The 26,681-nt window shown below is 40.8% G+C and overlaps 1 protein-coding gene across 1 annotated transcript in view; it reads right to left on the bottom strand.

Moving 5' to 3' along the window:
• Positions 1-26,132, bottom strand: part of pkig (protein kinase (cAMP-dependent, catalytic) inhibitor gamma) — an 81,683-nt gene extending 55,551 nt beyond the window's left edge. The window contains exon 1 of the mRNA XM_034173363.1: positions 25,931-26,132. The gene's annotated coding sequence lies outside the window, so the exon portion shown is untranslated. The remainder of the gene's footprint in view (positions 1-25,930) is intronic.
• Between the last annotated feature and the right edge of the window lie 549 nt (positions 26,133-26,681).

Genomic DNA, 26,681 nt, shown 5'->3' with positions numbered 1-26,681 from the left:
TGAAACGTGGACTAATGACGACACCAAAGTTAAATGGGCTTTGTCTTAGTACTGAACTGATTTCCTTGAAATTCAAGCATCATAGTAACTTCTTGATCCATCTTTGGCAATCTTGAACAAACTTTGTATACACAGTAGTTACAGCTGTAACCAGCACCAGAATTTAAATCGGCATCCAATTTTGAAACTGTTCAAAACTTTTATCCTGATTCTTAAAAACGCTAATACTGCATAGTAACTTCCTTGCATTTGTAATCTTACCAGCTTCAATCATGTTCGAACTTCTTTAAATGGGGTATTCGTAGTGTGTAGTCACTTGAAACTTGTTTGATCATCCACATACAGTAGTGTTCAGAATAATAGTAGTGCTATGTGACTAAAAAGATTAATCCAGGTTTTGAGTATATTTCTTATTGTTACATGGAAACAAGGTACCAGTAGATTCTCACAAATCCAACAAGACCAAGCATTCATGATATGCACACTCTTAAGGCTATGAAATTGGGCTATTAGTAAAAAAAGTAGAAAAGGGGGTGTTCACAATAATAGCAGTGTGGCATTCAGTCAGTGAGTTCGTCAATTTTGTGGAACAAACAGGTGTCAATCAGGTGTCCCCTATTTAAGGATGAAGCCAGCACCTGTTGAACATGCTTTTCTCTTTGAAAGCCTGAGGAAAATGGGACGTTCAAGACATTGTTCAGAAGAACAGCGTAGTTTGATTAAAAAGTTGACTGGAGAGGGGAAAACATACGCAGGTGCAAAAACTTATAGGCTGTTCATCTACAATGATCTCCAATGCTTTAAAATGGACAAAAAAAAAAAAAAAAAAAAAAGAGACGTGTGGTAGAAAACAGAAAACAACCATCAAAATGGATAGAAGAATAACAAGAATGTCAAAGGCTCACCCATTGATAAGCTCCAGGATGATCAAAGACAGTCTGGAGTTACCTGTAAGTCCTGTGACAGTTAGAAGACGCCTGTGTGAAGCTAATTTATTTGCAAGAATCCCCCGCAATGTCCCTCTGTTAAAAGACATGTGCAGAAGAGGTTACAATTTGCCAAAGAACACATCAACTGGCCTAAAGAGAAATGGAGGAATATTTTGTGGACTGATGAGAATAAAATTGTTCTTTTTGGGTCCAAGGGCTGCAGACAGTTTGTGAGACGACCCCCAAACTCTGAATTCAAGCCACAGTTCACAGTGAAGCATGGTGGTGCAAGCATCATGATATGGGCATGTTTCTCCTACTATGGTGTTGGGCCTATATATCGCACACCAGGTATCATGGATCAGTTTGGATATGTCAAAATGCTTGAAGAGGTCATGTTGCCTTATGCTGAAGAGGACATGCCCTTGAAATGGGTGTTTCAACAAGACAATGACCTCAAGCACACTAGTAAATGAACAAAATCTTGGTTCCAAACCAACAAAATTAATGCCTCGCAGATGTGAAGAAATCATGAAAAACTGTGGTTATACAATTAAATACTAGTTTAGTGAGTCACAGGATTGCTAAAAAAGCAGTTTGAACATAATAGTTTTGAGTTTGTAGCATCAACAGCAGATGCTACTATTATTGTGAACACCCCCTTTTCTACCTTTTTTTTTAACTAATAGCCCAATTTCATAGCCTTAAGAGTGTGAATATCATGAATGCTTGGTCTTGTTGGATTTGTGAGAATCAATCAATCAATCAATCAATCAATTTTTTTTATATAGCGCCAAATCACAACAAACAGTTGCCCCAAGGCGCTTTATATTGTAAGGCAAGGCCATACAATAATTATGTAAAACCCCAACGGTCAAAACGACCCCCTGTGAGCAAGCACTTGGCTACAGTGGGAAGGAAAAACTCCCTTTTAACAGGAAGAAACCTCCAGCAGAACCAGGCTCAGGGAGGGGCAGTCTTCTGCTGGGACTGGTTGGGGCTGAGGGAGAGAACCAGGAAAAAGACATGCTGTGGAGGGGAACAGAGATCGATCACTAATGATTAAATGCAGAGTGGTGCATACAGAGCAAAAAGAGAAAGAAACAGTGCATCATGGGAACCCCCCAGCAGTCTACGTCTATAGCAGCATAACTAAGGGATGGTTCAGGGTCACCTGATCCAGCCCTAACTATAAGCTTTAGCAAAAAGGAAAGTTTTAAGCCTAATCTTAAAAGTAGAGAGGGTGTCTGTCTCCCTGATCTGAATTGGGAGCTGGTTCCACAGGAGAGGAGCCTGAAAGCTGAAGGCTCTGCCTCCCATTCTACTCTTACAAACCCTAGGAACTACAAGTAAGCCTGCAGTCTGAGAGCGAAGCGCTCTATTGGGGTGATATGGTACTACGAGGTCCCTAAGATAAGATGGGACCTGATTATTCAAAACCTTATAAGTAAGAAGAAGAATTTTAAATTCTATTCTAGAATTAACAGGAAGCCAATGAAGAGAGGCCAATATGGGTGAGATATGCTCTCTCCTTCTAGTCCCCGTCAGTACTCTAGCTGCAGCATTTTGAATTAAATGAAGGCTTTTTAGGGAACTTTTAGGACAACCTGATAATAATGAATTACAGTAGTCCAGCCTAGAGGAAATAAATGCATGAATTAGTTTTTCAGCATCACTCTGAGACAAGACCTGATTTTAGAGATATTGCGTAAATGCAAAAAAGCAGTCCTACATATTTGTTTAATATGCGCTTTGAATGACATATCCTGATCAAAAATGACTCCAAGATTTCTCACAGTATTACTAGAATCTACTGAATCTACTGGTACCTTGTTTCCCATGTAACAATAAGAAATATACTCAAAACCTGGATTAATCTTTTTAGTCACATAGCACTACTATTATTTTGAACACTACTGTAAGTGGCTCTACTCTACTCTTTTCTACTCTCCTATTTTACTCTTCCTTTTTAGATATCCCTTTGTATACTAGCATAGTTCCACCTTATAACTGGAATATAATATATAAGATATACCTTACTGAATTTTCATGCTCCAAGGTAAAAATTTGAAGCCGAAGCAGGGTTTTCATTCAAAGTTGAACAACTCTGGTTGAGGACGCAACTTTCTTTTGTTTTTGGGTGGGTTGCCAGGTCTGCATTTTATAAGCCAGCCTGTTAGGAGGCAAGCCAAATTAAGCAGTTTCATCCTGGTTTTGCACTTTTTTTGGATCATGATGATTGTAACAGAACAGCACCCTCTGGAATAGGAGTGCTAGGGAGATTAAGATGACAAGTATCACTTGCATTGTGTGGTAATGTCAGCTATATTTTGGCAAAGTGGCACATTTTTCTCGGTATGATCCAGTCCACAGGTGCCTCAGTGTTGAGGACAACTGCTGCAAAGACCAAGGAGATGGCCACATTTCATTTGGCTACAGTAGATAGATGGTTAGGTTCAAGTTCGAGATCTAGAGTTAGACTTGTCTGCCTGGTTGCTATCCAGAACCCACGGCGATTTTATAGTGCCGTGGATGTGCACCAACACATGCTACCAGACCTGGTGTGATTCATGTTCACCTGCAGGACAAATGTCTTCAGTTTTTGGGGGCCACCAAGCCCACCATGATACCAACCTATTTGAGTAACAGAGCAATCGACTGTAACCAACTTAATTTGAGGAATTAATTTTTACACCGGCAACACAATAATAAGTGTGCTGTGCTGTTAATTTCTACTCCATGCCATGTGCCCACTCTCCCACAACTCCACATTTCCCTTCGCTTCCTCTGGGATATGGGTGGAAAAGTTTGCAGTGTAGCTAGAAAAAAAAACAAAAAAAACAATGCAAGAAAATATTGAGCATGACAATTCCCATGTAGAAATTTAACCAAACTGCAAATTAAAATCCTTTGTTTCCTGTCAGGAAAGCTCGCTTGGTTTATTTCAAATCCTTAATGTGCCATCATATTGAAAGTTCATTTTTATAATAAACAAGGGATTTCACAAAAAGCCTCTTCATTTAACATAATTAAAGCTCATTTTCATTTTTTTCTGAAGAGGGATCCTCATCAAATAATCTTTCAATGACCTGCTGAGCCAAACTAAGCACATCTATTATATTTACAACTCAATTCATTTAGATCAGGATGCATTGAAATGATTAGTCTTGATTGAAAATTCTTTCAGCAAATGGGTGTAAAGCGGTGCTTATTCAGCACCAGAGCCCCGTCTGCTGCAGTTCAACCCACCTGAAGCGAGGTGTTTTTCAGCAGTGCCACATTAAGTTCTGAAGAGCTTTCCTGCCCAACAGTATTATTTATCAAAAAGCATGAACACAAGATCAATGAGAAATGTGTGGCAGGGACAATAACAATTCAAAATACCATCCATCTTATACTTGCCTATCACAGTTCAACAGTGCTCAATATGATACAGAGTTGTTGGCAACTGGAGGTTATCATATAGTGGGCAAGAGATAGGACATAGGAAGGTAAGCTTGGGGTCAACACTTGGACATGTGTTAATTTTTAAAAAATGTTTAATTTAAAAATAAGAAGGTGACCTGTTGACCATAAGGCTCTGCTGAAAACCACAGCATAACTAGTGATTTGAAGTTGACATTTCAACCATTTCTGTTTTTGTGGGACATGTGGATCTATTAATTACTTTGTGGCACCGTGGGGTAACTTGGCATGATAGAAAATTCACACTGATCCAGTAAGAACCCTAGGAGGAGCAGTGATATGAAGTAAAACATAATAACAGACACTCCGCAATTACCATCAACTCCTCTGATGAGCTTCATCCTTAGGACTAAAAACTAAATTAGGAGAGGGGTGGAAAGTTCAACAGTCCGCCTACCCTTTGAAGCTGTGTTTGTGCACAATTAGTGGTGGCAAACTCATGAGTAAATGAGCAACTTTGCGTAACCCATCAATACGGAACATGCAGATTGCAAAAAAATGATTTTTTTTTTTTTTTTGGACCAGTGTAATATTTGGTACACTGGAAAAGACCAAATTTGAGTTGTACTTACAGAACACTAGTCAATGCATGGCCTGTGTCCTTCATTTCTCCTTTGTACAAATTAGAGTTCAACAAATAACTTCCAATTTGACAAACACTTTTAGACATGAAGAACAACTTTCTTGCAACACTGCCAGGGAGCCCAAGAGTAAGATTTTTTGGTTTTGACTGTTCTGTACATTACCAAAAATTTAATTTGTCCATCTTGTATATTACATGATGGTTTTCTGTCAAAATAAATCCATGTAATTGATGATCCATGATGTCTTTGCTAACATCACAGCAGTTTCGCTTATTGGTCCCACATGCGTCAAACCAAAATTAGACTTGCAGTCTCCCCCCCAAGTTGCTCCTTCTTCTACTGCCATCGGTAAAATAAGCATCCACAATCCACTAATTGCAGGGTTTGAGCCAAGGTTTCAACCAAACCGTCAGAAGACAATGAATCCCCAAAATTGCCACAATGCACCGACACCTTAAGCCATGTGAATGTGGAAAAAAGATGTGGAGGAAGAAAGCCACGCCTCCCCTGCAAGGGCAACCTAGAGCCCAGTTAGGACTTGGTGATGATGATTTATTCCACATGCAACATACTTTCTCAGTTAATTAAAAACAACAAAAAAACTTTACAGAAATAGCCTAAGCACCTCCTACGGCATTCATATCTCTTGCAATCACATTTTTGCCAAATATTGCTAAGCACAATAGGTCATATTGCTAAGCACAATAGGTCCGTTAAATTTTTTCTAAAATATATAAATAATAATCACCCTGTTGAGTCCACAAAAGCAATTCAAGAGAGCAATCCTCAAGTTGAAAATTTCATTTTTCCAATGCGAATTGTTCATTTGTATATTTCCGAGATGAGTCACTGCATGGATCACAATATTAAATCCAGTACAATGTCTTGTAAAAGTTGGAAAACGTCACATAACAGATGGCAGGGTTCTCCCCAGACAATGGAATAACAACACTGCTTCAATATGCTGCCATTTAGCGCCACTACACTGTGGCGGCATCTTGTGATGTTTTAGCGTGAGACTTGGTGGGATTCTGACTGTGCGCAAACCAATTTTTGCTGAGAAATTTCACATAAACAACTTCAGCTACTTATTTTATCTTATTTATATCCAAAAGACAAGTCATGACAAAATGCAAGAGTTACATGAAGCCCAATGAACAGAGGACGATGTCTGCATTTTTTGTTTCGTCTTGATGGTGACCATAGCCCGTGCAGGGCACTGCAATCAGTAGCCCATCTGAGGAGGGGGGCACTCCGACACTGAGCGACCACAGAGGCCGAGCGACCACGTAAGCCAAGGGACCACGGAAGCAGAGACCGGTTCAATCGATGCTGTCTGTTGCAGGATTGATCAAATCAGAAGCCAAGAACGATACTGCGGCCCCTGTGACAGTGAACAGGGAGGGTTTTATGAAGAAAGCAGCAGAAGGGAAATCAAAATTCTTCAGGTACAGAGACGCATCTTCATTCTTTGACATTTAGGTGCTGGATAGCGGCGTGCATTATTTCCATTCTTCTATGTTCTTCTATGAAATCATAACATTACAGAGTGTTTCCGATAGTGTTTCTTTAAGAAAAATGTTCCAGTGCATGCTTGAATAGAATGCAGCTGCTAATGTTAACAACAGAGCCACAGATTAATTACAAAGTTTCCATAAGTGTGATGTTGTGTTATAAGGACTCATTTTTGATAACTGTTAATTTTGATGTAGTCACAGAAAAATCAGCCGGTTTTCACTGTGAGAAAACTTAGTGCGCATGCACGTCCATTAATCATGAACACAGCCTGTTAGAAACAGTTGGCTAGAGGTTCTGCTTTGCGCACACTAAGTGCTGTCATCAATATAACTGAAAAATTGAAGAAATACATCTGTCTGATTAGACAGATCAGACTGACGACAACCTGAAAAACAGCCGAGAAGTCCGCGTGTATGGTGTGCGACACGGTGTGCTATCCTAAAAATTTCTGAGGAGAACCCTGGATGGTAATGACACTCAAATATCAAACGTGGTGTGGTGACTTTTTTTTTTTTTTTTTTTTTTCTTTTTTTTTAAACAGCAGTCCCACCTCTCTGCCATTATTCTGATATGTTCCAAATTTCGCTGAATTCTCTCAAAGCAAAATTCCCCCTACCATTATAAAGGCCACCACGCTGCTAAAGCATACAGTTGTGCTCACAGATTTACATACCCTGGCAAAACTTTAGATTTTTTTGGGCCATTTTTCAGAGAATACGAGGGCTGTCAAAATATAGGTCCTTTTTATTTTTTCAAAAACTATATGGATTTCATTCATATGTTTTTACGTCAGACATGCTTGAACCCTCGTGCGCATGCGTGAGTTTTTCCACGCCTGTCGGTGACGTCATTCGCCTGTGAGCACTCCTTGTGGGAGGAGTCGTCCAGCCCCTCGTCGGAATTCCTTTGTCTGAGAAGTTGCTGAGAGACTGGCGCTTTGTTTGATCAAAATTTTTTCTAAACCTGTGAGACACATCGAAGTGGACACGGTTCGAAAAATTAAGCTGGTTTTCGGTGAAAATTGTAACAGCTGATGAGAGATTTTGAGGTGATACTGTCGCTTTAAGGACTTCCCACGGAGCGAGACGTCGCGCAGCACTCCCAGGTGCCGTCGTCAGCCTGTTTCAGCATTTTATCCGGATATTCCACTGTTAAAGGAGATTTTTTTAATGAAAGACGTGCGGACGGGTCCGCGCGTCGGGACGCAGCCGGCGCGGTGCAACGGCACAGGAAAAACACCTCCGTGTTGATAACCATTTGTAAAATCCAGGCGGCTTTTGATGGCTTTCAGTGGAGTGAGTATATGAGAAATTGTTTAACAGCTGGACATGTTCCAACTTGTCCTTAAGGCTTCCAACAGAGGTGTTTTTCCTGTGGCGGAGCGTCACGGCGGCTGCGAGCCGACGCTGCAATCCGCCCGCACGTCTTTCATTAAAAAAATCTCCTTTAACAGTGGAATATCCGGATAAAATGCTGAAACCGACTTCTTCTGAAACTTCTCTGTTCTCTCACAACGTCCTGGATCAATAGAGCCTGAAATGTGGAGGTTTTCAGCTTGAAACAGGCTGACGACGGCACCTGGGAGTGCTGCGCGACGTCTCGCTCCGTGGGAAGTCCTTAAAGCGACAGTATCACCTCAAAATCTCTCATCAGCCGTTAAAATTTTCACAGAAAACCAGCTTAATTTTTCGAACCGTGTCCACTTCGAAGCGTCAGTCTCTCAGCAACTTCTCAGACAAAGGAATTCCGACGAGGGGCTGAACGACTCCTCCCACAAGGAGTGCTCACAGGCGAATGACGTCACCGACAGGCGTGGAAAAACTCACGCATGCGCACGAGGGTTCAAGCATGTCTGACGTAAAAAGATATGAATGAAATCCATATAGTTTTTGAAAAAATAAAAAGGACCTATACTTTATTGACAGACCTCGTATGAATGATAACACATTCAGGGTCTTTTGGTTAGTTTCTGTTGTCATTATGATTTAAAAAGAATAAACAAAGTGACTGAAAATGAATGACTTCACACAACCACCATGAGTGACAAGTTTGTATGTCATCATTCATATTGTCTGAAAAATGGCCAAAAAAAAAACTGCAAGCGTATGTAAATGTATGAGCATAACTGTAATAAGGAGGAACCAAGCCAGAGATTTCACATCAAATACAGTATAACTGATGATGATAGTGAAGTGAGAGGTGATGTGAGCAGTTCTGCACATCTGTTGCTGCAAGTACCCAAATTATACATTATTAAACCCAGTACCTGATACATGCAGTTTTACAAACTGATCCCTCGCCAGCATTTTTCAAAATGCTTGTAAACCAGAAAGTATCTTTTGACTGCTCATTTCTGAGAAAGGCTGCAGGGCCAGCATGATGGCACCAATTCTCTCCTCATGGGGAAGTCAGGGAGCTAAAAACAGAGGAGCTTAAGTCCTCTGTGCGCATTTCCAAAAAAAAATAAAACTGCTTGGAGGTCAATGCGGCTGAACCAACAAATCCCTGGCAAGAAAATATGCGCAGTACACATTAAAACCCATGATTATAAAGAGCAAAGCATATGAAAATAAACCCAAAACAGTATGCTTACACATGACCAAAAAACTGCTTTAGTATAAGTTCTGATCCATGCAGGCTGCATTATTGAAAAAGTTAACACAGAAAGCCAAATCTTGCAATTCATCCAGTAGCCTGAGACTGGCTTCATAAGAGTAATATCTCACTGGGCTGTGACAGTTTTCGAACAGAATCTGCAAGGAAACTCGCGCTGTTTCGCTTGACAGTAGTTAACTGTCCTCTCTCCTGAGTCACAGGGCAGCGCGCGCATGGCACTTCATTTTTGAACAGACCAAAAATCTGCACGACAAAATTGCTTGCCAAATAGCCAGGTGAGCGCCTCATACCTCTCTCCACATAGTCTCTGCACCTCAGAACGTATGCAACAAGTGAGACAACTTGTGAAGGGTTGACACACACTTTCCTTTTATATGATCTGAGAGGAACAGCGCTTCCCGATGAAGACGAGTGAGTCCAGCAGCCTCATAGTCAACCCATCGTGCACGCACATCACCAGGCTGGACACATCCTTTCCGGTCATGGAGGAGCTGCACCATCCAATGGAAGTAAGTTGTATGGGTCTGCCCAGTTCGGCTGTGTGTACACGTCAGCCTGCTGGACCAGTCCTGTCTGGAGCCGTACTAACTGGATTCATTATGTGTTGGGTTTGTTTGTTTGAAAAAGGACCGCAGTTTACCACTTCTGGGCTGGTGATGACCCCCGTTTCCATGTCCGTCTGTAGTTTTTGTTCCCAGTTGGGATGAGATGGTGATCTTTAAGGCGCATTTTCAGGATGGTGGCATTTCCAGTTTTCATTGCCACTGTTTTTAAGCAAAGTTGACATACCTGCTTGTTTGTGTTGGGTTTCCTCGCTCTTTCAACTAGTCAGAAATTTTCCCACACCAGAGCTCTGGAATTAGACTTTGAAACCAAGTCCACGTACTCTTTGAAACTTTCTGGATGTAAATGTGCAGTTGACTGGGCTGGCTGTACTAGTATGTAATCAAATCAAATCAATTTTATTTATATAGAGCCAAATCACAACAAACAGTTGCCCCAAGGCGCTTTATATTGTAAGGCAAAAGCCATACAATAATTACAGAAAAACCTCAACGGTCAAAACGACCCCCTGTGAGCAAGCACTTGGCGACAGTGGGAAGGAAAAACTCCCTTTTAACAGGAAGAAACCTCCAGCAGAACCAGGCTCAGGGGGGGGGGGGGGGGCGGTCTTCTGCTGGGACTGGTTGGGGCTGAGGGAGAGAATCAGGATAAAGACATGCTGTGGAAGAGAGCAGAGATCAATCACTAATGATTAAATGCAGAGTGGTGCATACAAAGCAAAAAGAGAAAGAAACACTCAGTGCATCATGGGAACCCCCCAGCAGTCTAAGTCTATAGCAGCATAACTAAGGGATGGTTCAGGGTCACCTGATCCAGCCCTAACTATAAGCTTTAGCAAAAAGGAAAGTTTTAAGCCTAATCTTAAAAGTAGAGAGGATGTCTGTCTCCCTGATCTGAATTGGGAGCTGGTTCCACAGGAGAGGAGCCTGAAAGCTGAAGGCTCTGCCTCCCATTCTACTCTTACAAACCCTAGGAACTACAAGTAAGCCTGCAGTCTGAGAGCGAAGCGCTCTATTGGGGTGATATGGTACTATGAGGTCCCTAAGATAAGATGGGACCTGATTATTCAAAACCTTATAAGTAAGAAGAATTATTTTAAATTCTATTCTAGAATTAACAGGAAGCCAATGAAGAGAGGCCAATATGGGTGAGATATGCTCTCTCCTTCTAGTCCCCGTTAGTACTCTAGCTGCAGCATTTTGAATTAACTGAAGGCTTTTCAGGGAACTTTTAGGACAACCTGATAATAATGAATTACAATAGTCCAGCCTAGAGGAAATAAATGCATGAATTAGTTTTTCAGCATCACTCTGAGACAAGACCTTTCTAATTTTAGAGATATTGCGCAAATGCAAAAAAGCAGTCCTACGTATTTGTTTAATATGCGCTTTGAATGACATATCCTGATCAAAAATGACTCCAAGATTTCTCACAGTATTACTAGAGCTCAGGGTAATGCCATCCACAGTAAGGATCTGGTTAGACACCATGTTTCTAAGATTTGTGGGGCCAAGTACAATAACTTCAGTTTTATCTGAGTTTAAAAGCAGGAAATTAGAGGTCATCCATGTCTTTATGTCTGTAAGACAATCCTGCAGTTTAGCTAATTGGTGTGTGTCCTCTGGCTTCATGGATAGATAAAGCTGGGTATCATCTGCGTAACAATGAAAATTTAAGCAATTCCATCTAATAATACTGCCTAAGGGAAACATGTATAAAGTGAATAAAATTGGTCCTAGCACAGAACCTTGTGGAACTCCATAATTAACCTTAGTCTGTGAAGAATATTCCCCATTTACATGAACAAATTGTAATCTATTAGATAAATATGATTCAAACCACCGCAGCGCAGTGCCTTTAATATCTATGGCATGCTCTAATCTCTATAATAAAATTTTATGGTCAACAGTATCAAAAGCAGCACTGAGGTCTAACAGAACAAGCACAGAGATGAGTCCACTGTCTGAGGCCATAAGAAGATCATTTGTAACCTTCACTAATGCTGTTTCTGTACTATGATGAATTCTAGAACCTGACTGAAACTCTTCCAATGGACCATTCCTCTGCAGATGATCAGTTAGCTGTTTTACAACTACCCTTTCAAGAATTTATGAGAGAAAAGGAAGGTTGGAGATTGGCCTATAATTAGCTAAGATAGCTGGGTCAAGTGATGGCTTTTTAAGTAATGGTTTAATTACTGCCACCTTAAAAGCCTGTGGTACATAGCCAACTAATAAAGACAGATTGATCATATTTAAGATCGAAGCATTAATTAATGGTAGGGCTTCCTTGAGCAGCCTGGTAGGAATGGGGACTAATAGACATGTTGATGGTTTGGAGGAAGTAACTAATGAAAATAACTCAGACAGAACAATTGGAGAGAAAGAGTCTAACCAAATACCGGCATCACTGAAAGCAGCCAACGACAACGATACGTCTTTGGGATGGTTATGAGTAATTTTTTCTCTAACAGTTAAAATTTTATTAGCAAAGAAAGTCATGAAGTCATTACTAGTTAAAGTTAAAGGAATACTCGGCTCAATAGAGCTCTGACTCTTTGTCAGCCTGGCTACAGTGCTGAAAAGAAACCTGGGGTTGTTCTTATTTTCTTCAATTAGTGATGAGTAGTAAGATGTCCTAGCTTTACGGAGGGCTTTTTTATAGAGCAACAGACTCTTTTTCCAGGCTAAGTGAAGATCTTCTAAATTAGTGAGACGCCATTTCCTCTCCAACTTATGGTTATCTGCTTTAAGCTGCGAGTTATACCACGGAGTCAGGCACTTCTGATTTAAAGCTCTCTTTTTCAGAGGAGCTACAGCATCCAAAGTTGTCTTCAATGAGGATGTAAAACTACTGACGAGATACTCTATCTCACTTACAGAGTTTAGGTAGCTACTCTGCACTGTGTTGGTATATGGCATTTTGAGCAAAGCCAGTTGAGTCTAATAATCGATTAAATGCAGTGTTGAGGCTGTCATTCTCAGCATCTGTGTGGATGTTAAAATCGCCCACTATAATTATCTTATCTGAGCTAAGCACTAAGTCAGACAAAAGGTCTGAAAATTCATAGAGAAACTCACAGTAACGACCAGGTGGACAATAGATAATAACAAATAAAACTGGTTTTTGGGACTTCCAATTTGAATGGACAAGACTAAGAGTCAAGCTTTCAAATGAATTAAAGCTCTGTCTGGGTTTTTGATTAATTAATAAGATGGAATGGAAGATTGCTGCTAATCCTCTGCCTCGGCCCGTGCTACGAGCGTTCTGGCAGTTAGTGTGACTCGGGGGTGTTGACTCATTTAAACTAACATATTCATCCTGCTGTAACCAGGTTTCTGTAAGGCAGAATAAATCAATATGTTGATCAATTATTATATCATTTACTAACAGGGACTTAGAAGAGAGAGACCTAATGTTTAATAGACCACATTTAACTGTTTTAGTCTGTGGTGCAGTTCAAGGTGCTATATTATTTTTTCTTTTTGAATTTGAATTGTAATAAGGGCAGAGTGCCGTGCACAGAGCGGGCTGAGGCCACAGCCCCTCCACCAGCACAACTTGCTGGAATGTTGGCGACAACACACACATGTAAAGCGTGATATATAGAGGCCAGCATCTTTATATGTCAAACGATCAGTCAACATATCTATCGATTATCACAACGGGCTTAATTATCACAAATTACCAGGCGTCGAGAGACTAGTGAGGTTGTCTCCACTATGACTCCATGGTTACTGAGGCAATATGCCAGCATATTCACCATTTATTGGTTGGCCAGAAGTTAGGCGGAGTGACATTATTACAGTTGCAACTGCTCCATCTGAGCTTCAAACCAGCTCTTCAGAAAACCTATGAGTGAATCACATAGGGTTGGTCCTTGGACCTTGTTATTTCCAACATGAGAAGGTCTTTGGGTACACCAATGATTGGGGCATGGTTTCAAAGAACTTAAGATGATTTGAACATCAATTCTGATAAGATTATGCTTGTCTAGATTAAAAAAAAAAAACGAACGCTCACTTCTTAGTGCAGAAATAAAAACTTTGAATTAGAGAGCCACAACTCACAAATAAAAGAAGAGTAATTCCAAATCAATGTGGAATGAAATGTCTACTAAAAACCAAGAGGAAGCTCATTTCACTTTCAGTAGCATGGAACAGAGGGAAAGGTCGTCAGTTGGGGAGGAGGAGAGAAAAAAAAAAGATCTGAATACCACAAACAGAAAAGCAAGTGACAGAAACAGCCCTGGAGTAACCATCCACCCCCACTGTGCTTACTGAAACGCACGCCACCATTGACGGGACATGGGGGTCCAAATGTTCTCAGGGCAATCATGTTACTGTTGGCAGGCCTCAGGAGGACTAGATATCAATCAATCAATCAAGTTTTATTTCTATAGCACTTTACAACAGTTTTCACTGAACCAAAGTGCTTTCCAATAGCACCAGCTAGAGATAAAATAAAAAGTACGAAAAACACAATAAAAGCATCCAAAATAGAATAAAAATAGACAAAAAAAGTGTCAAAGCAATTATGTGCAAAAAGCTGCCCTGAACAAGTATGTTTTTAACTTAGCTTTAAACAGAGGCAAGCTATTAATGGACCTCAGTTCAGGAGGTAATGCATTCCACAACTTAGCACCTGCTACTGCAAAAGAACGGTCACATTGTTTGGACCTGGACCTGGGAACCTCAAGAAAGTTTTGGTCAGCAGACTGAAGTGCTCTGACAGGGTTGTGTGTTTTTAACAGGTCACATAAATAAGGTGGTGCAATGCCATTTACAGCTTTAAAAACAAACATTAACAGTTTAAAATCAACTCTAAAACGGACTGGAGTAAAGTACAGGAGTGATGTGGCTGTGCTTCCTGGTATTGGTCAACAGGCGAGCAGCAGCATTCTGGACCAGTTGGAGTAGGTTTAGAGAGCCTTGAGTGATACCAACATAAAGTGCATTGCAATAGTCAATCCGGGAGCTGATAAAAGCATGCATAGCCTTTTCAAGGTCCTTTTGGCTTAGAAAGGGTTTGACTTTTGCCAGGAGTCTCAGCTGGAAAAAACTGGCTCTTACCACACTGTCAATTTGTTTCTCAAATTTTAAACAGTCGTCAAATCGCGCACCAAGGTTCCTTACCACAGCCCTACGATAAGGAGCCAGGGAGCCAAGATCTGGATCAGAGTTAGTTTTAGCTCCAAACAGAATACACTCTGTTTTGGCTTCATTAAGGTGCAGAAAATTCTGAGCCAGCCAGTCCTTAATATCCTTAAAAAAGCTATGTATGGAGTCCAAAGCACTTGTATTATTAGGCACAACTGGCATATAAATCTGGAGGTCATCGGCATAAAAATGAAACTGAAGATTGTGTTTGGTGATGACTGAACTCAGTGGAAGCATGTACAAAGAGAACAAGAGCGGTCCGAGGATACTGCCCTGGGGCACACCAGTGGTCAGAGGAACTGTGGAGGAGGAGAAGTCATTAACCATCACCCTGAAAGTCCTGTTAGTCAAATAAGACTGAAACCACTCCAAGACAGTCCCCCGGAGGCCAACCTGCTGGGACAGACGTGTGAGGAGGATTGAGTGGTCCACAGTATCAAACGCAGCTGTTAGATCCAGCATCACCAGCAGCACAGGTTTTTTAGAGTCCAACGATAAAAGAATGTCATTTTGTACTTTTAAAAGAGCTGACTCAGTGCTATGTCGAAATCTAAAACCCGACTGAAATTTATCTAAAACAGAGTTGTGTTCTAAAAACGATTGCAACTGATTAAAAACAACTTTTTCTAAAACCTTAGATAAAAACGATAAATTTGACACTGGTCTAAAATTAGATAAAACTGAGGGATCTAGGTTGGGCTTTTTAAGAAGAGGCCTAACTACAGCATGTTTAAAATGGGCTGGAACTGTCCCGGAGCTGATGCAGCTATTAATAAAAGAGAGCAAGCTTGAACCCACAGTGTTAAAAACCTCTTTAAAAACCTTTTGTGGAATAGTGTCCAATGAGCAGTAACTGGGTTTAATGCTCTGGACAACATCAGTGAGGCGTGTCAGAGTAACCGGCTCAAAACTATTAAAAACAGCAGATGGTTCAGGTAGAGTGTAAAGGCTATTAAAAACCGTGTTACAGTTTAAAATATTCTGTCTGACAGTGGCTACTTTCTCTATAAAAAAACTTGAGAAATTTTTCACATGTAGCCTGCGAAATGTCAGACAATATGGTGGGAGGGTTTAAAACTGACTTGATTGTGTCAAATAACACTCTTGGACAGTTAGAACTACTGGCTATAATACTTGACAGATATTGGGTTTTTGCCTCCTTCACAGCATTCTGATACTCTGTAAAGCTATCCCGTAGCATTTCCAAGAACACCTGAAGCCTGTCCTTTCTCCATCTCTGCTCAGCCTGTCTACAGTGACGGCGTAAGGCACGGGTGGTGTCATTGAGCCAGGGGTCTGGTGGACCTGGATTTAAAAGGTGCCACAGTATCTAAAATATCAGAGCATGTGGTATTAAAATATGAGATGAACTCATCTGGACTAAGGGAGGAGGCCACATCCTCTGCAATAAAGTGCAGTGTCTCTAAAAGCAGCCTCAAAGTCCCCTACAGTCAAGGGGGTGATGGTGCGGCGGGAGCGGGCTGGTATGGAGGGCCTGGGGATATTGACAGGAGCTGTAAATTAAAAAATAACAGGAAGGTGATCTGAGATAGGAGCAACTGCTGTATTACTAAGAGCCAGGGAAAGTCCATGTGAAATGACTAAGTCTAGTGTATGACCAAATTGATGTGTGGAGCCATGCACTGATTGTAATAGACCAAAAGAGTCCAAGAGGCTTTTGAAGTCATTGCCCAACTGATTTGAGGCACAACAAACATGTATGTTAAAGTCCCCACAGATGAGTATATTGTCATATTTAGGCATTATATCTGATAAAAACTTTGAAAAGTCAGTCATAAAATCCTTATTATATTTAGGGGGCGGTATATGACGATGCAAAGCACAGGAGAGGCAAAGTTAATTATACATGATTGTAATTCAAAACTAGAATAGTGCTGTATTGGAACGAAATGACAGCTGAAGCTCTGTTTGAAGCGAGTGGCCACGCCCCCACCACGTCCTGAGAGCCGTGGTGCGCTGAAGAATGAGTATCCAGCCGGGAGGAGTTCAGTAAAAGCACTGTTATCGCCAGCTTTTACCCAGGTCTCATTCAATAAAAGTAGGTCCAACTTATGTGTTAAAATAAAATCCTTAAGTATAAAAGTTTTGTTGGAAAGGGACCTAGTATTCACTAGCGCGCCTCGTATGGAGATAGCGTGCTCGTTTTGCTGCTCCGCGCGGCTGAGCGGACGGAGATTCCCCAGTACACTGCCCCGTCTCTGGGTCTTAGCGTAACGCCAACGCGGAAGTGTGCAGCTGGTCCCAGGAGCAGTCTGTAAGAGCCATCGGTAGCTGATATGGACTTGTAAATCCACACAGTATCCAGACGCTGGGCAGCGGGGAACACTTTCATCTGCAGAAGCCAGGTAGGACTTGACTTTCACATGGAAACCACCTCTTTTCCCAGGCCGCCTGTCATGCTTGTTGAGTGGTAACGCTGTGACAAGCCGGTGTAGGTATACCGGCACAGACGCCAGGAGAGGTGGTGGCGTCTTTGAATATCCCTTATAATCAAAGAAAGAATGTCTAACAACAGCGTCACGGATATTTAACAGCGTTTCTCTATCATAAACATATTGCACTGAGGCAAAAGACGTGACAAACAGAGTACTCCATAAAAATATCAGTAAAAACAGATGAGGCAGATGGCGGACCATACACAGCAGCGCCATCTTGAATGACAAAGACATAAGTCCAAATCCCAAAGTCCAAATATGACTTCCACTACCAAAGGAGTAGGAGCAGGAGAACAGAGTTGGTAAGTTTTGTTCATGCAGCACTAAGAATAATCGTAACTGCTCAAACATGATCTGATTGCTCACCATCCTGCTGCTTTCTGAATATTGAGTGTCACAGATTAGATGAAGCATAAAACATAGCTTCGATAAACCTCTGAGGACCAGCATTTGTAATAGCCTGAACACAGTCATGTAATCTTTTTAACAATGTGCAGCCTGCCCTTTTTTCCATACGCCCCGTTTAGTGAGAATAAATCTGACTGAGCACACGAGTGAAGCTTCTGGCTGGGCTCCGACCAAGGTCATCAGGGCACGTCTGTCTCTCTAGTAGCAGAGTTTTTTTCTACCATCACTGTGATCTCTGTCCTGGCTGCCATCCATCACCCTTGGCCATTCTGAGAAATATAACAGGCTTTTTTAGTGAGCTGGTGAAAAAAAATAGATGAGAACAGGTCACAGAGGGCTACTCTAACAGGATGGAATAGTGGCACCCGTATGTCAATTCCTCCTAGATTCATCAGGTGGCTTAATCTACTAGATGGTCCAACATGTGACCACCTACAATGTCAACAGTTTAATCCTACTTCCCTTGCTCTTTCCTTGGGTACCACTCGAATGACTATGTCAAGTGAACAGTCACTTTGGAAAACTTGGAAGAGCTGCACCACTTGCTTTGTGAGGGAAAGACCGCGCACTTCCCTGGGCATGATCAAGAGCAACTGGAGATGCCTATGCTTCAACTGGCTATGGCAGACACTTGGTTATGCTTGAGAGGTGGGGATGAACCAGTGGCACGACCGGGTGATTGCCATCCAGGACTCGAGGCAATTCCATACTGTGGCTTACATGCGGTGACCCAAGGCACCAGCACCTGACCTTGACTTGTTACTTGTGCAATACAGCTAATAACGTCCAGCCAATAAAGGAGTTTTTGTTGTTGGTGTTGTTTTTGCCTGGCACTGGTCTGACTCAAACTGGTCATTACTCCATGTTTGTTGCTACATTTTATACTGTGGTTTGTTGAGAACTGTATGTGCTAAGCTCAAGTAGGACACAGTTTTTGTTCCAATCGACAGTGAAGAGCAACTACAGGCAGGCAAGAAGCCAGCATTTATTTTCACCAGTGTACATGCCCAGTAGCACTAGCACCTGCCCAGCAACTGCCATTCAAAGTAGGTATTCTCAGGCCGAACCCCCCGGAGTCTACTGTTGAATGTGCGAGTGTCATCTCCATTGTCCCGCAGTATCACTTTATATTTACCTTAGAAATAAAACAAAAATTAAAAAAAGATGTAAAGTTTGTGGATTTAAATTTTTATAGTTAGGGAGGTTACAGGAAAAGGGCGCGTACTCTAAGAGGACGACTCCTATTATGAAATCATCTGCAAAAACATCACCTCCCTCCTGGTGTACGACATCTTGATTCTAAGATTGCAGACCAACAAGTTTTACATATGTACAACCCCTGGCAAAAATTATGGAATCACCAGCCTCGGAGGATGTTCATTCAGTTGTTTAATTTTGTAGAAAAAAAGCAGATCACAGACATGACACAAAACTAAAGTCATTTCAAATGGCAACTTTCTGGCTTTAAGAAACACTATAAGAAATCAGGAAAAAAAATTGTGGCAGTCAGTAACGGTTACTTTTTTAGACCAAGCAGAGGGAAAAAAAATATGGAATCACTCAATTCTGAGGAAAAAATTATGGAATCATGAAAAACAAAAGAACGCTCCAACACATCACTAGTATTTTGTTGCACCACCTCTGGCTTTTATAACAACTTGCAGTCTCTGAGGCATGGACTTAATGAGTGACAAACAGTACTCTTCATCAATCTGGCTCCAACTTTCTCTGATTGCTGTTGTCAGATCAGCTTTGCAGGTTGGAGCCTTGTCATGGACCATTTTCTTCAACTTCCAAAGATTTTCAATTGGATTAAGATCCGGACTATTTGCAGGCCATGACATTGACCCTATGTGTCTTTTTGCAAGGAATGTTTTCAGAGTTTTTGCTCTATGGCAAGATGCATTATCATCTTGAAAAATGATTTCATCATCCCCAAACATCCTTTCAATTGATGGGTTAAGAAAAGTGTCCAAAATATCAACGTAAACTTGTGCATTTATTGATGATATAATGACAGCTATCTCCCCAGTGCCTTTACCTGACATGCAGCCCCATATCATCAATGACTGTGGAAATTTACATGTTCTCTTCAGGCAGTCATCTTTATAAATCTCATTGGAACGGCACCAAACAAAAAGTTCCAGCATCATCACCTTGCCCAATGCAGATTCGAGATTCATCACTGAATATGACTTTCATCCAGTCATCCACAGTCCACGATTGCTTTTCCTTAGCCCATTGTAACCTTGTTTTTTTTCTGTTTAGGTGTTCATGGTGGCTTTTGTTTAGCTTTTCTGTATGTAAATCCCATTTCCTTTAGGCGGTTTCTTACCGTTCGGTCACAGACATTGACTCCAGTTTCCTCCCATTCGTTCCTCATTTGTTTTGTTGTGCATTTTCGATTTTTGAGACATATTGCTTTAAGTTTTCTGTCTTGACGCTTTGATGTCTTCCTTGGTCTACCAGTATGTTTGCCTTTAACAACCTTCCCATGTTGTTTGTATTTGGTCCAGAGTTTAGACACAGCTGACTGTGAACAACCAACATCTTTTGCAACATTGCGTGATGATTTACTCTCTTTTAAGAGTTTGATAATCCTCTCCTTTGTTTCAATTGACATCTCTCGTGTTGGAGCCATGATTCATGTCAGTCCACTTGGTGCAACAGCTCTCCAAGGTGTGTTCACTCCATTTTAGATGCAGACTAACGAGCAGATCTGACTTGATGCAGGTGTTCGTTTTGGGGATGAAAATTTACAGGGTGATTCCATAATTTATTCCTCAGAATTGAGTGAGTCCATATTTTTTTCCCTCTGCTTGGTCTAAAAAAGTAACCGTTACTGACTGCAACAATTTTTTTTCTTGATTTCTTATAGTGTTTCTTAAAGCCAGAAAGTTGCCATTTGAAATGACTTTAGTTTTGTGTCATGTCTGTGATCTGCTTTTTTTCTACAAAATTAAACAACTGAATGAACATCCTCTGAGGCCGGTGATTCCATAATTTTTGCCAGGGGTTGTATGTATGTGTGTGTGTGTGGGGGGGGGGGGGGGGGGGGCTTTTCCTGGTTAAGTCAGCAGCAGTTAATATATTAGAGTTGCAAAGTTTCTAAACATGTCAGGCATTCCAACCTCCTTTAACACCACTGAAACAAGGGTTCTGAACTCTTTTGGACAATCTGTCTTTCAGATGAGGAATGTTTCCATCTTCATCATCAGTGATGTTGCAGTTTCACTCGCTCATCTTCAACTGCTTCCTCCAAATAAGGAGCACGAGGGCTGCATTTGTAGGGCGTATGCTGCAGCTGAAAAAAAATAAATTAAAACAACCTTCAGCTGTTTCCATTTTGGCTCCAGCAGTAGAAGGGAATGAGTAAAAATACATCAGGCTGATGCTGCTTCTTCATCAATTTACATTTCACAGCAAAGGCACTATGAAAGTGTTCAGTAAAATTTCATTCAGGGTTAGACTTCCAGCTCCCAAAGAAATAAATTTCATCCAGGATGCTCGTTAGAAAATGGGGGGGAAAAAAAGCAGTTTCATTCAGTTAATTCCAGAAAAACTGCAGGAGACCCAGAACCCATTTCATGGAAGCAACAAAAATTTTAATTGTGTTAGATAAGCTCAGTCGACTCAAAGTAAATTATCAGTGTAGAGCCCAAATAAATGTATGTTCCAACCAACATTAAAATAAAAACAGCAAACATAAATACACTAGTTCATAAATGCCAGGCCCCTCAGTCTGTGCTGCAAAGGTCACAGTAAGGTCAAAGAAATGAAAACCTGACAACAGAAAATCCAGCTACACTTTGGAGATTATCTGATAATGCAGTAAGCCAACATCACAGTCACAATGCAGTCTGAGAGCCAGACGGAGGACAGACAGACAGAGAGACACAGGGGGAGATGGACACCCAGCAGACGCAGGCAGCAAGGGATAATAAAGCAGGTTACCTGTGCGATGATATGAATTATGCATATCACTGCAATATAAAATGTGCATTTTCAGAAAGTTAACCTTCATCCACAATGAATGAATACTGACAGTGACACTGATTGTTTGGCCTGTTTTTTTTTTTAGATTTGACATCTGGGAGCTGCAAAGCTTTGAACACAACATGAGCCCACTGGAATGTTAACAGATAGATTGAAAATAAAAATAGTAGTTATATATTGTTGAGATTTTCTTTACAATCTAATGAAAGAAACAGTCCATCCATGTCCTTTAAATTCTAAGCAGTGTCCCTGGAAATGGATGTTTTCAAGTGTCATACTTTAGGACCCTGTCACACCTTGATGATTTAGCCAGCGTATACCGTTTCCACCGAGGGGTCCGGGTCAGGACTGCACAGTATGGTGCATGTTGGAACGGTTAAGTCTGGCTTGGTTTGTGTTTCCACCGCCAGCAGAACCCCTTTGTTTGGCTGGTGGAACACGTAACTTGATGAGCACGTCAGAGCACACGTACGCTGTTGCACGGCATCGATTCTCCACACAGAGGCCAAACAGAGTAATTTAACATTTATTTTATTTTTGTCTTGGGGGATCATGGGATTTATTTTCATCACATGCAAAATTCTGAAGAATCACCTGATGTCTGTGTTAAACGCTGACGGAATGAATGAGGCAGTGTGACTCTTTTGTTGTGGCACAAAGTGCCGACATTCTCTGGTTCAGGCTGAGAAATGCACAGAGCAGATAAACGCAAAGGGACTTCTTTAAAAACACTACAGCTGGACAATTTTTGTGAACTACCTACTCCAGATTTACCACAACAACAACAACACACTCTGTTTCTTAATGGCTAATGTTCATGAAGTCCAAGACATCAATAGAGAAGATAAAGAAACTATAAAAGTTTCTGTAAGTTCTAAAATAATTACAACTGAAACTCTGCTCTACAAGCACATCATGATTGTTTCCTTTCAACTGTACTGTCATGGTGCACAGTGACAAAATTACAAAAAAAAATTGTCACTGTCCAAGCATTTATGAACCCAACTTGTCCAAGTACGTCCTATGTAGGTTCTGAGGTCTATCAGGCTAGACCTTGTCCCAGAACACCACAGCATAAAGCAGACAAATCTACAATTCTCCCTGGATGGGGACACTAGTCCATTGCAGGTTACTTCCATTTACAGCTGGTTGGACACAGACAGGTAGAATAACTAAGATTATCAAAAACACACAATGCTAAAGATTAGCATTGGATTGGATACTCATCTGCAACAGTGTCGATACCAACACCGCCACCAGTTATCGCACAACTTCAGTACCACTGCTAACAGCCTAGCAGGGGGGTCATTTTCTTCCTTGTGGTATCAAAAATGGTATAGAGTATTTTCCTGTGTATTACTGAGCTTGAAGTTCTAGAATTATGACAACCCTCAGCGTGTCACACTCCAGCAATCAACCCAGGTCTCCATAAGGGTAGTCCAACTCCTAAACAACAAAAAATTAAACATTAAAATAAGAATAAAAAAAAAAAAAACCTAATAAGCTACTCTTTATTCTGCCTAATACTTATTTATTAAATTTACAGAGAATTTGTCAATTGCAGGCCAAATGTGGTGACAAGTCACGAAGTGGATATTCTTTCATGACTGGACGAGGACTTAGACTATTTCTCGGAACACGCTGTGATGGGAGCATGAAGGAGTGACGCGCGGGGGGGGGGGGGGGGGGTGCTTAAGGAAATGTGTAGGGTTAGAAATGGCCAATATATATATATATATATATATATATATATATATATATATATATATATATATATATATATATATATATATATATATATATATATATATATATATATATATATATATATATATATATATATATATATATATCTCTCATGATTAATCGCATGGTATATGTGAAACCCAAAAATGAATTCAAAAGCCGCTTAAAAGCACAGTTTTATTTGAAAATGTAAATGAACATCGCATAAATTTGAAAATGTAAATTTCAACTGAAACACACTAATGAAATCAAATATAAAACCACTGGCAGGTCATTTGTTATCCTGTTTCATATCAAAATAACAATATTCATGTCCATGACTAAATGTACTAAAACAAATACGTCACAATTGTACACATATCACAATTTGATATGTGTACAATTGTGATGTATTTGTTTTAGTATATTTAGATTTTGTTGTGATTTGGCACTTTATAAGCCGATTAAATTGAACATTTTATTGAGTCTTAAAGTAAATAAATATGAATTTGGTCACTGGATCCTTAAACTTTGTACATAATGAACTCTACATGGTGAATCCTTGATCTCTGGACATAAATAGGAATAAACAAAATCTGTAGTTTTTGGTCAAAAGCATTTCCTTTGAGACATTGGCATGAATGTGTTTCCATATATTTGAGCTGAGCTTACAGCTGCTGTGCTTCACTTCAGGATGTAATTTGAAAAGAAAATACAGCACGTTTCATTTTGGGAGGAAAAAAAAAAACCTTTTAGTCGATTGTAGTTTCTTGTCTGTATTACATTTGGAAAGAGGTGTCATTTTATTTAAAGCGGCGATTCATTTTGCTATAGCTTTCCATCTGCATCAGACGCTCAAAGCGCTTTACAATTATGCCTCACATTCACCCCGATGTCAGGGTGCTGCCATACAAGGCGCTCTCTACACACCGGGAGCAATAGGGGATTAAAGGCCTTGCCCAAGGGCCCTTAGTGATTTTCCAGTCAGGCGGGGATTTGAACCCATGATCTTCTGGACTCAAGCCCAACACCTTAACCACTAGACCATCACCTCCCCTGTAACGTTAGCGCGTTAACGTTGCCCAGCCCTAATATATATATATATATATATATATATATATATATATTGTACATAATAATATACATCTCACAGTGGCAGCCACCTCTCTGAGAGCTTGCGGGATTTGAAACCTCAGTAGGGTGAATTGATTGCCGGCTATGGAGTGTGTTGCTTTCTGTACCTGAGTCTTGGCCAAATAAAAAAAAAAAAAAAAAAAAGCTGTGTCAGAAAAATATTAAAAACCCAGTGACCTGCTAAAGTGGGTCACGTGATGACATCATTGTGCTTCACCAATTACAGCGTGTTCCATATAAATAGCCAAAATAAGAATATCCACTGCCAACAAGTTAATCAAAACACGGGCTTTCTAGTCATAACGTCCACAAGCCAAAAAGTCCACAGCCAGAACGTCCAAATGCCAAAATGCCCACAAATACGCCAAAACGTCCACAGATTTAAGCAAAAACGTCCAAATGAGATGTGTTAGAATTACTGTCACTAAATCCCTTTCATGTCCCCAACAGCTCATCTCACCTGCCACGAGAGGTTAAAATTATTTTAACTAAAAATCCCTTTCATGCTCTTAACAGCTCATCTTGTCAGATACATCACAATTGAGACATTAACTTAATAAAATTGTTGAGTTCTGTATGATTGGTGTGTATATATTGCTGTTCTGTGATGCTTGAAAGTACAAATAAAGGAATTCTGACTGAAAATAATGGTTGTCTGTTTTATTTCATGTATTTCCAGAGGTCACTATTTTCTCAAAAGTCTATCATTTCTATATGCCTTATGTGACAAGTTAATAAATAATTTAAGAAATACATACAAATAATATTATATTACTATATTTTATTACCTGTAAACTGTGGACATTTTGGTAAATATATGTAGATGTTTTGGTTTGTGGACCTTATGATCAGCAAACAAAACATGGCTTCGTGTCGTGGTGTTTTAGACTCCGTGTCGTGCATTCAAACCATATAATGCACGGCTTCTTATTGTTTAATCCTTACATAACCCCATGGTTCTGTACTGGAGTGATTATATCAGCATTTGTGGGGTGGCTCTCGCCCCTTCGGGCCCCCTTCTGGAACCGCTCGTGCGCCTGATGAGAAGATGGGAGCCTCCAAAGCCAATGCAGCTACACTGAAAATCACAGCTAACGTGTGCACATGCCAGACACATTCGAAGGGCAGGAAAAGAACGTCGACATCAGTGACATTCACGGTGCAGTTCGACAATAAAAAGGCGTCAAGACAAACCGTTGGACGGAGTCGGTGTGTTAGTGGGAAAAACGTCTCATTAAACCTTAAAAGAAACGACCCGCTTCGTGACTGTGCTGCTGCCTGCGGATGTTCAAACACAAAACTGACCGTTTTTTAATCCACAAAAACTCAAGGAAAACGTTCTCGCTCGTATCAACAACAAAAAAAAGCGGACTAACCTTGATCCAGTCGCCTCCTCTTACCCACTTGTTCCAGAGCGAATTTAACACCATCAATTCCCGCCCAAGTTTCCTGACACTCAAAGAAAAAAGAATGAAATCAAGCAAGGAAAGTGTTTGTTCTCTCCGGGTTCCGTCGTCTTCTCGGACAGCGACAGAAGCTCGTGTGTCTTCAAACAGCTGTTTTCCAAAATGGAGTTATCCGCGTGGGAGCCAATCACAGCCAGCGCGTGCGCGAGCCGTGACCGTCAAACATCTGCGCGAGCGTCGACCCCGCCGTGATTCCGTGTTTTCGTGCCACGACGCGCATTAGGTCACCTCCAGGCAATAAGGTCGATAAAGCTTCAGTCACAACCCACTAAGATCTTCTAAGACTGGTCTAAGACCATTTTTTTGCCAAATCCTACAATGACTGTACAATCATCCCAGGACAATTTTGTTTCTATAGTGGTCCTAGAGTCGTCTTATCATCTGAGGGCCACTGTTATCATGCTCAACATTTTCTAAGAGCTGTAAAGATGAAATTTATTGCAAGATGATGGTACAATCATTCATTCATCTTCTATCGCTTAGTCCAATTCAGGGTCGCGGGGGGCTGGAGCCTATCCCAGCAGTCATAGGGCGTGAGGCGGGGTACACCCAGGACAGGACGCCAGTATGTTGCAGGGCCATAAATAGACAAACAAACACAGACACACCCACTCACACACCTACGGATAATTTTAAAGATTCCAATCCAACTAACCCGCAT

Source organism: Thalassophryne amazonica, chromosome 6 (genome assembly GCF_902500255.1).
Source record: "Thalassophryne amazonica chromosome 6, fThaAma1.1, whole genome shotgun sequence".
Classification (NCBI taxonomy): Eukaryota; Metazoa; Chordata; class Actinopteri; order Batrachoidiformes; family Batrachoididae; genus Thalassophryne; species Thalassophryne amazonica.
The sequence above is the reverse complement of the archived record's forward strand: the minus strand, read 5'-3'. Positions and strand labels throughout refer to the sequence as shown.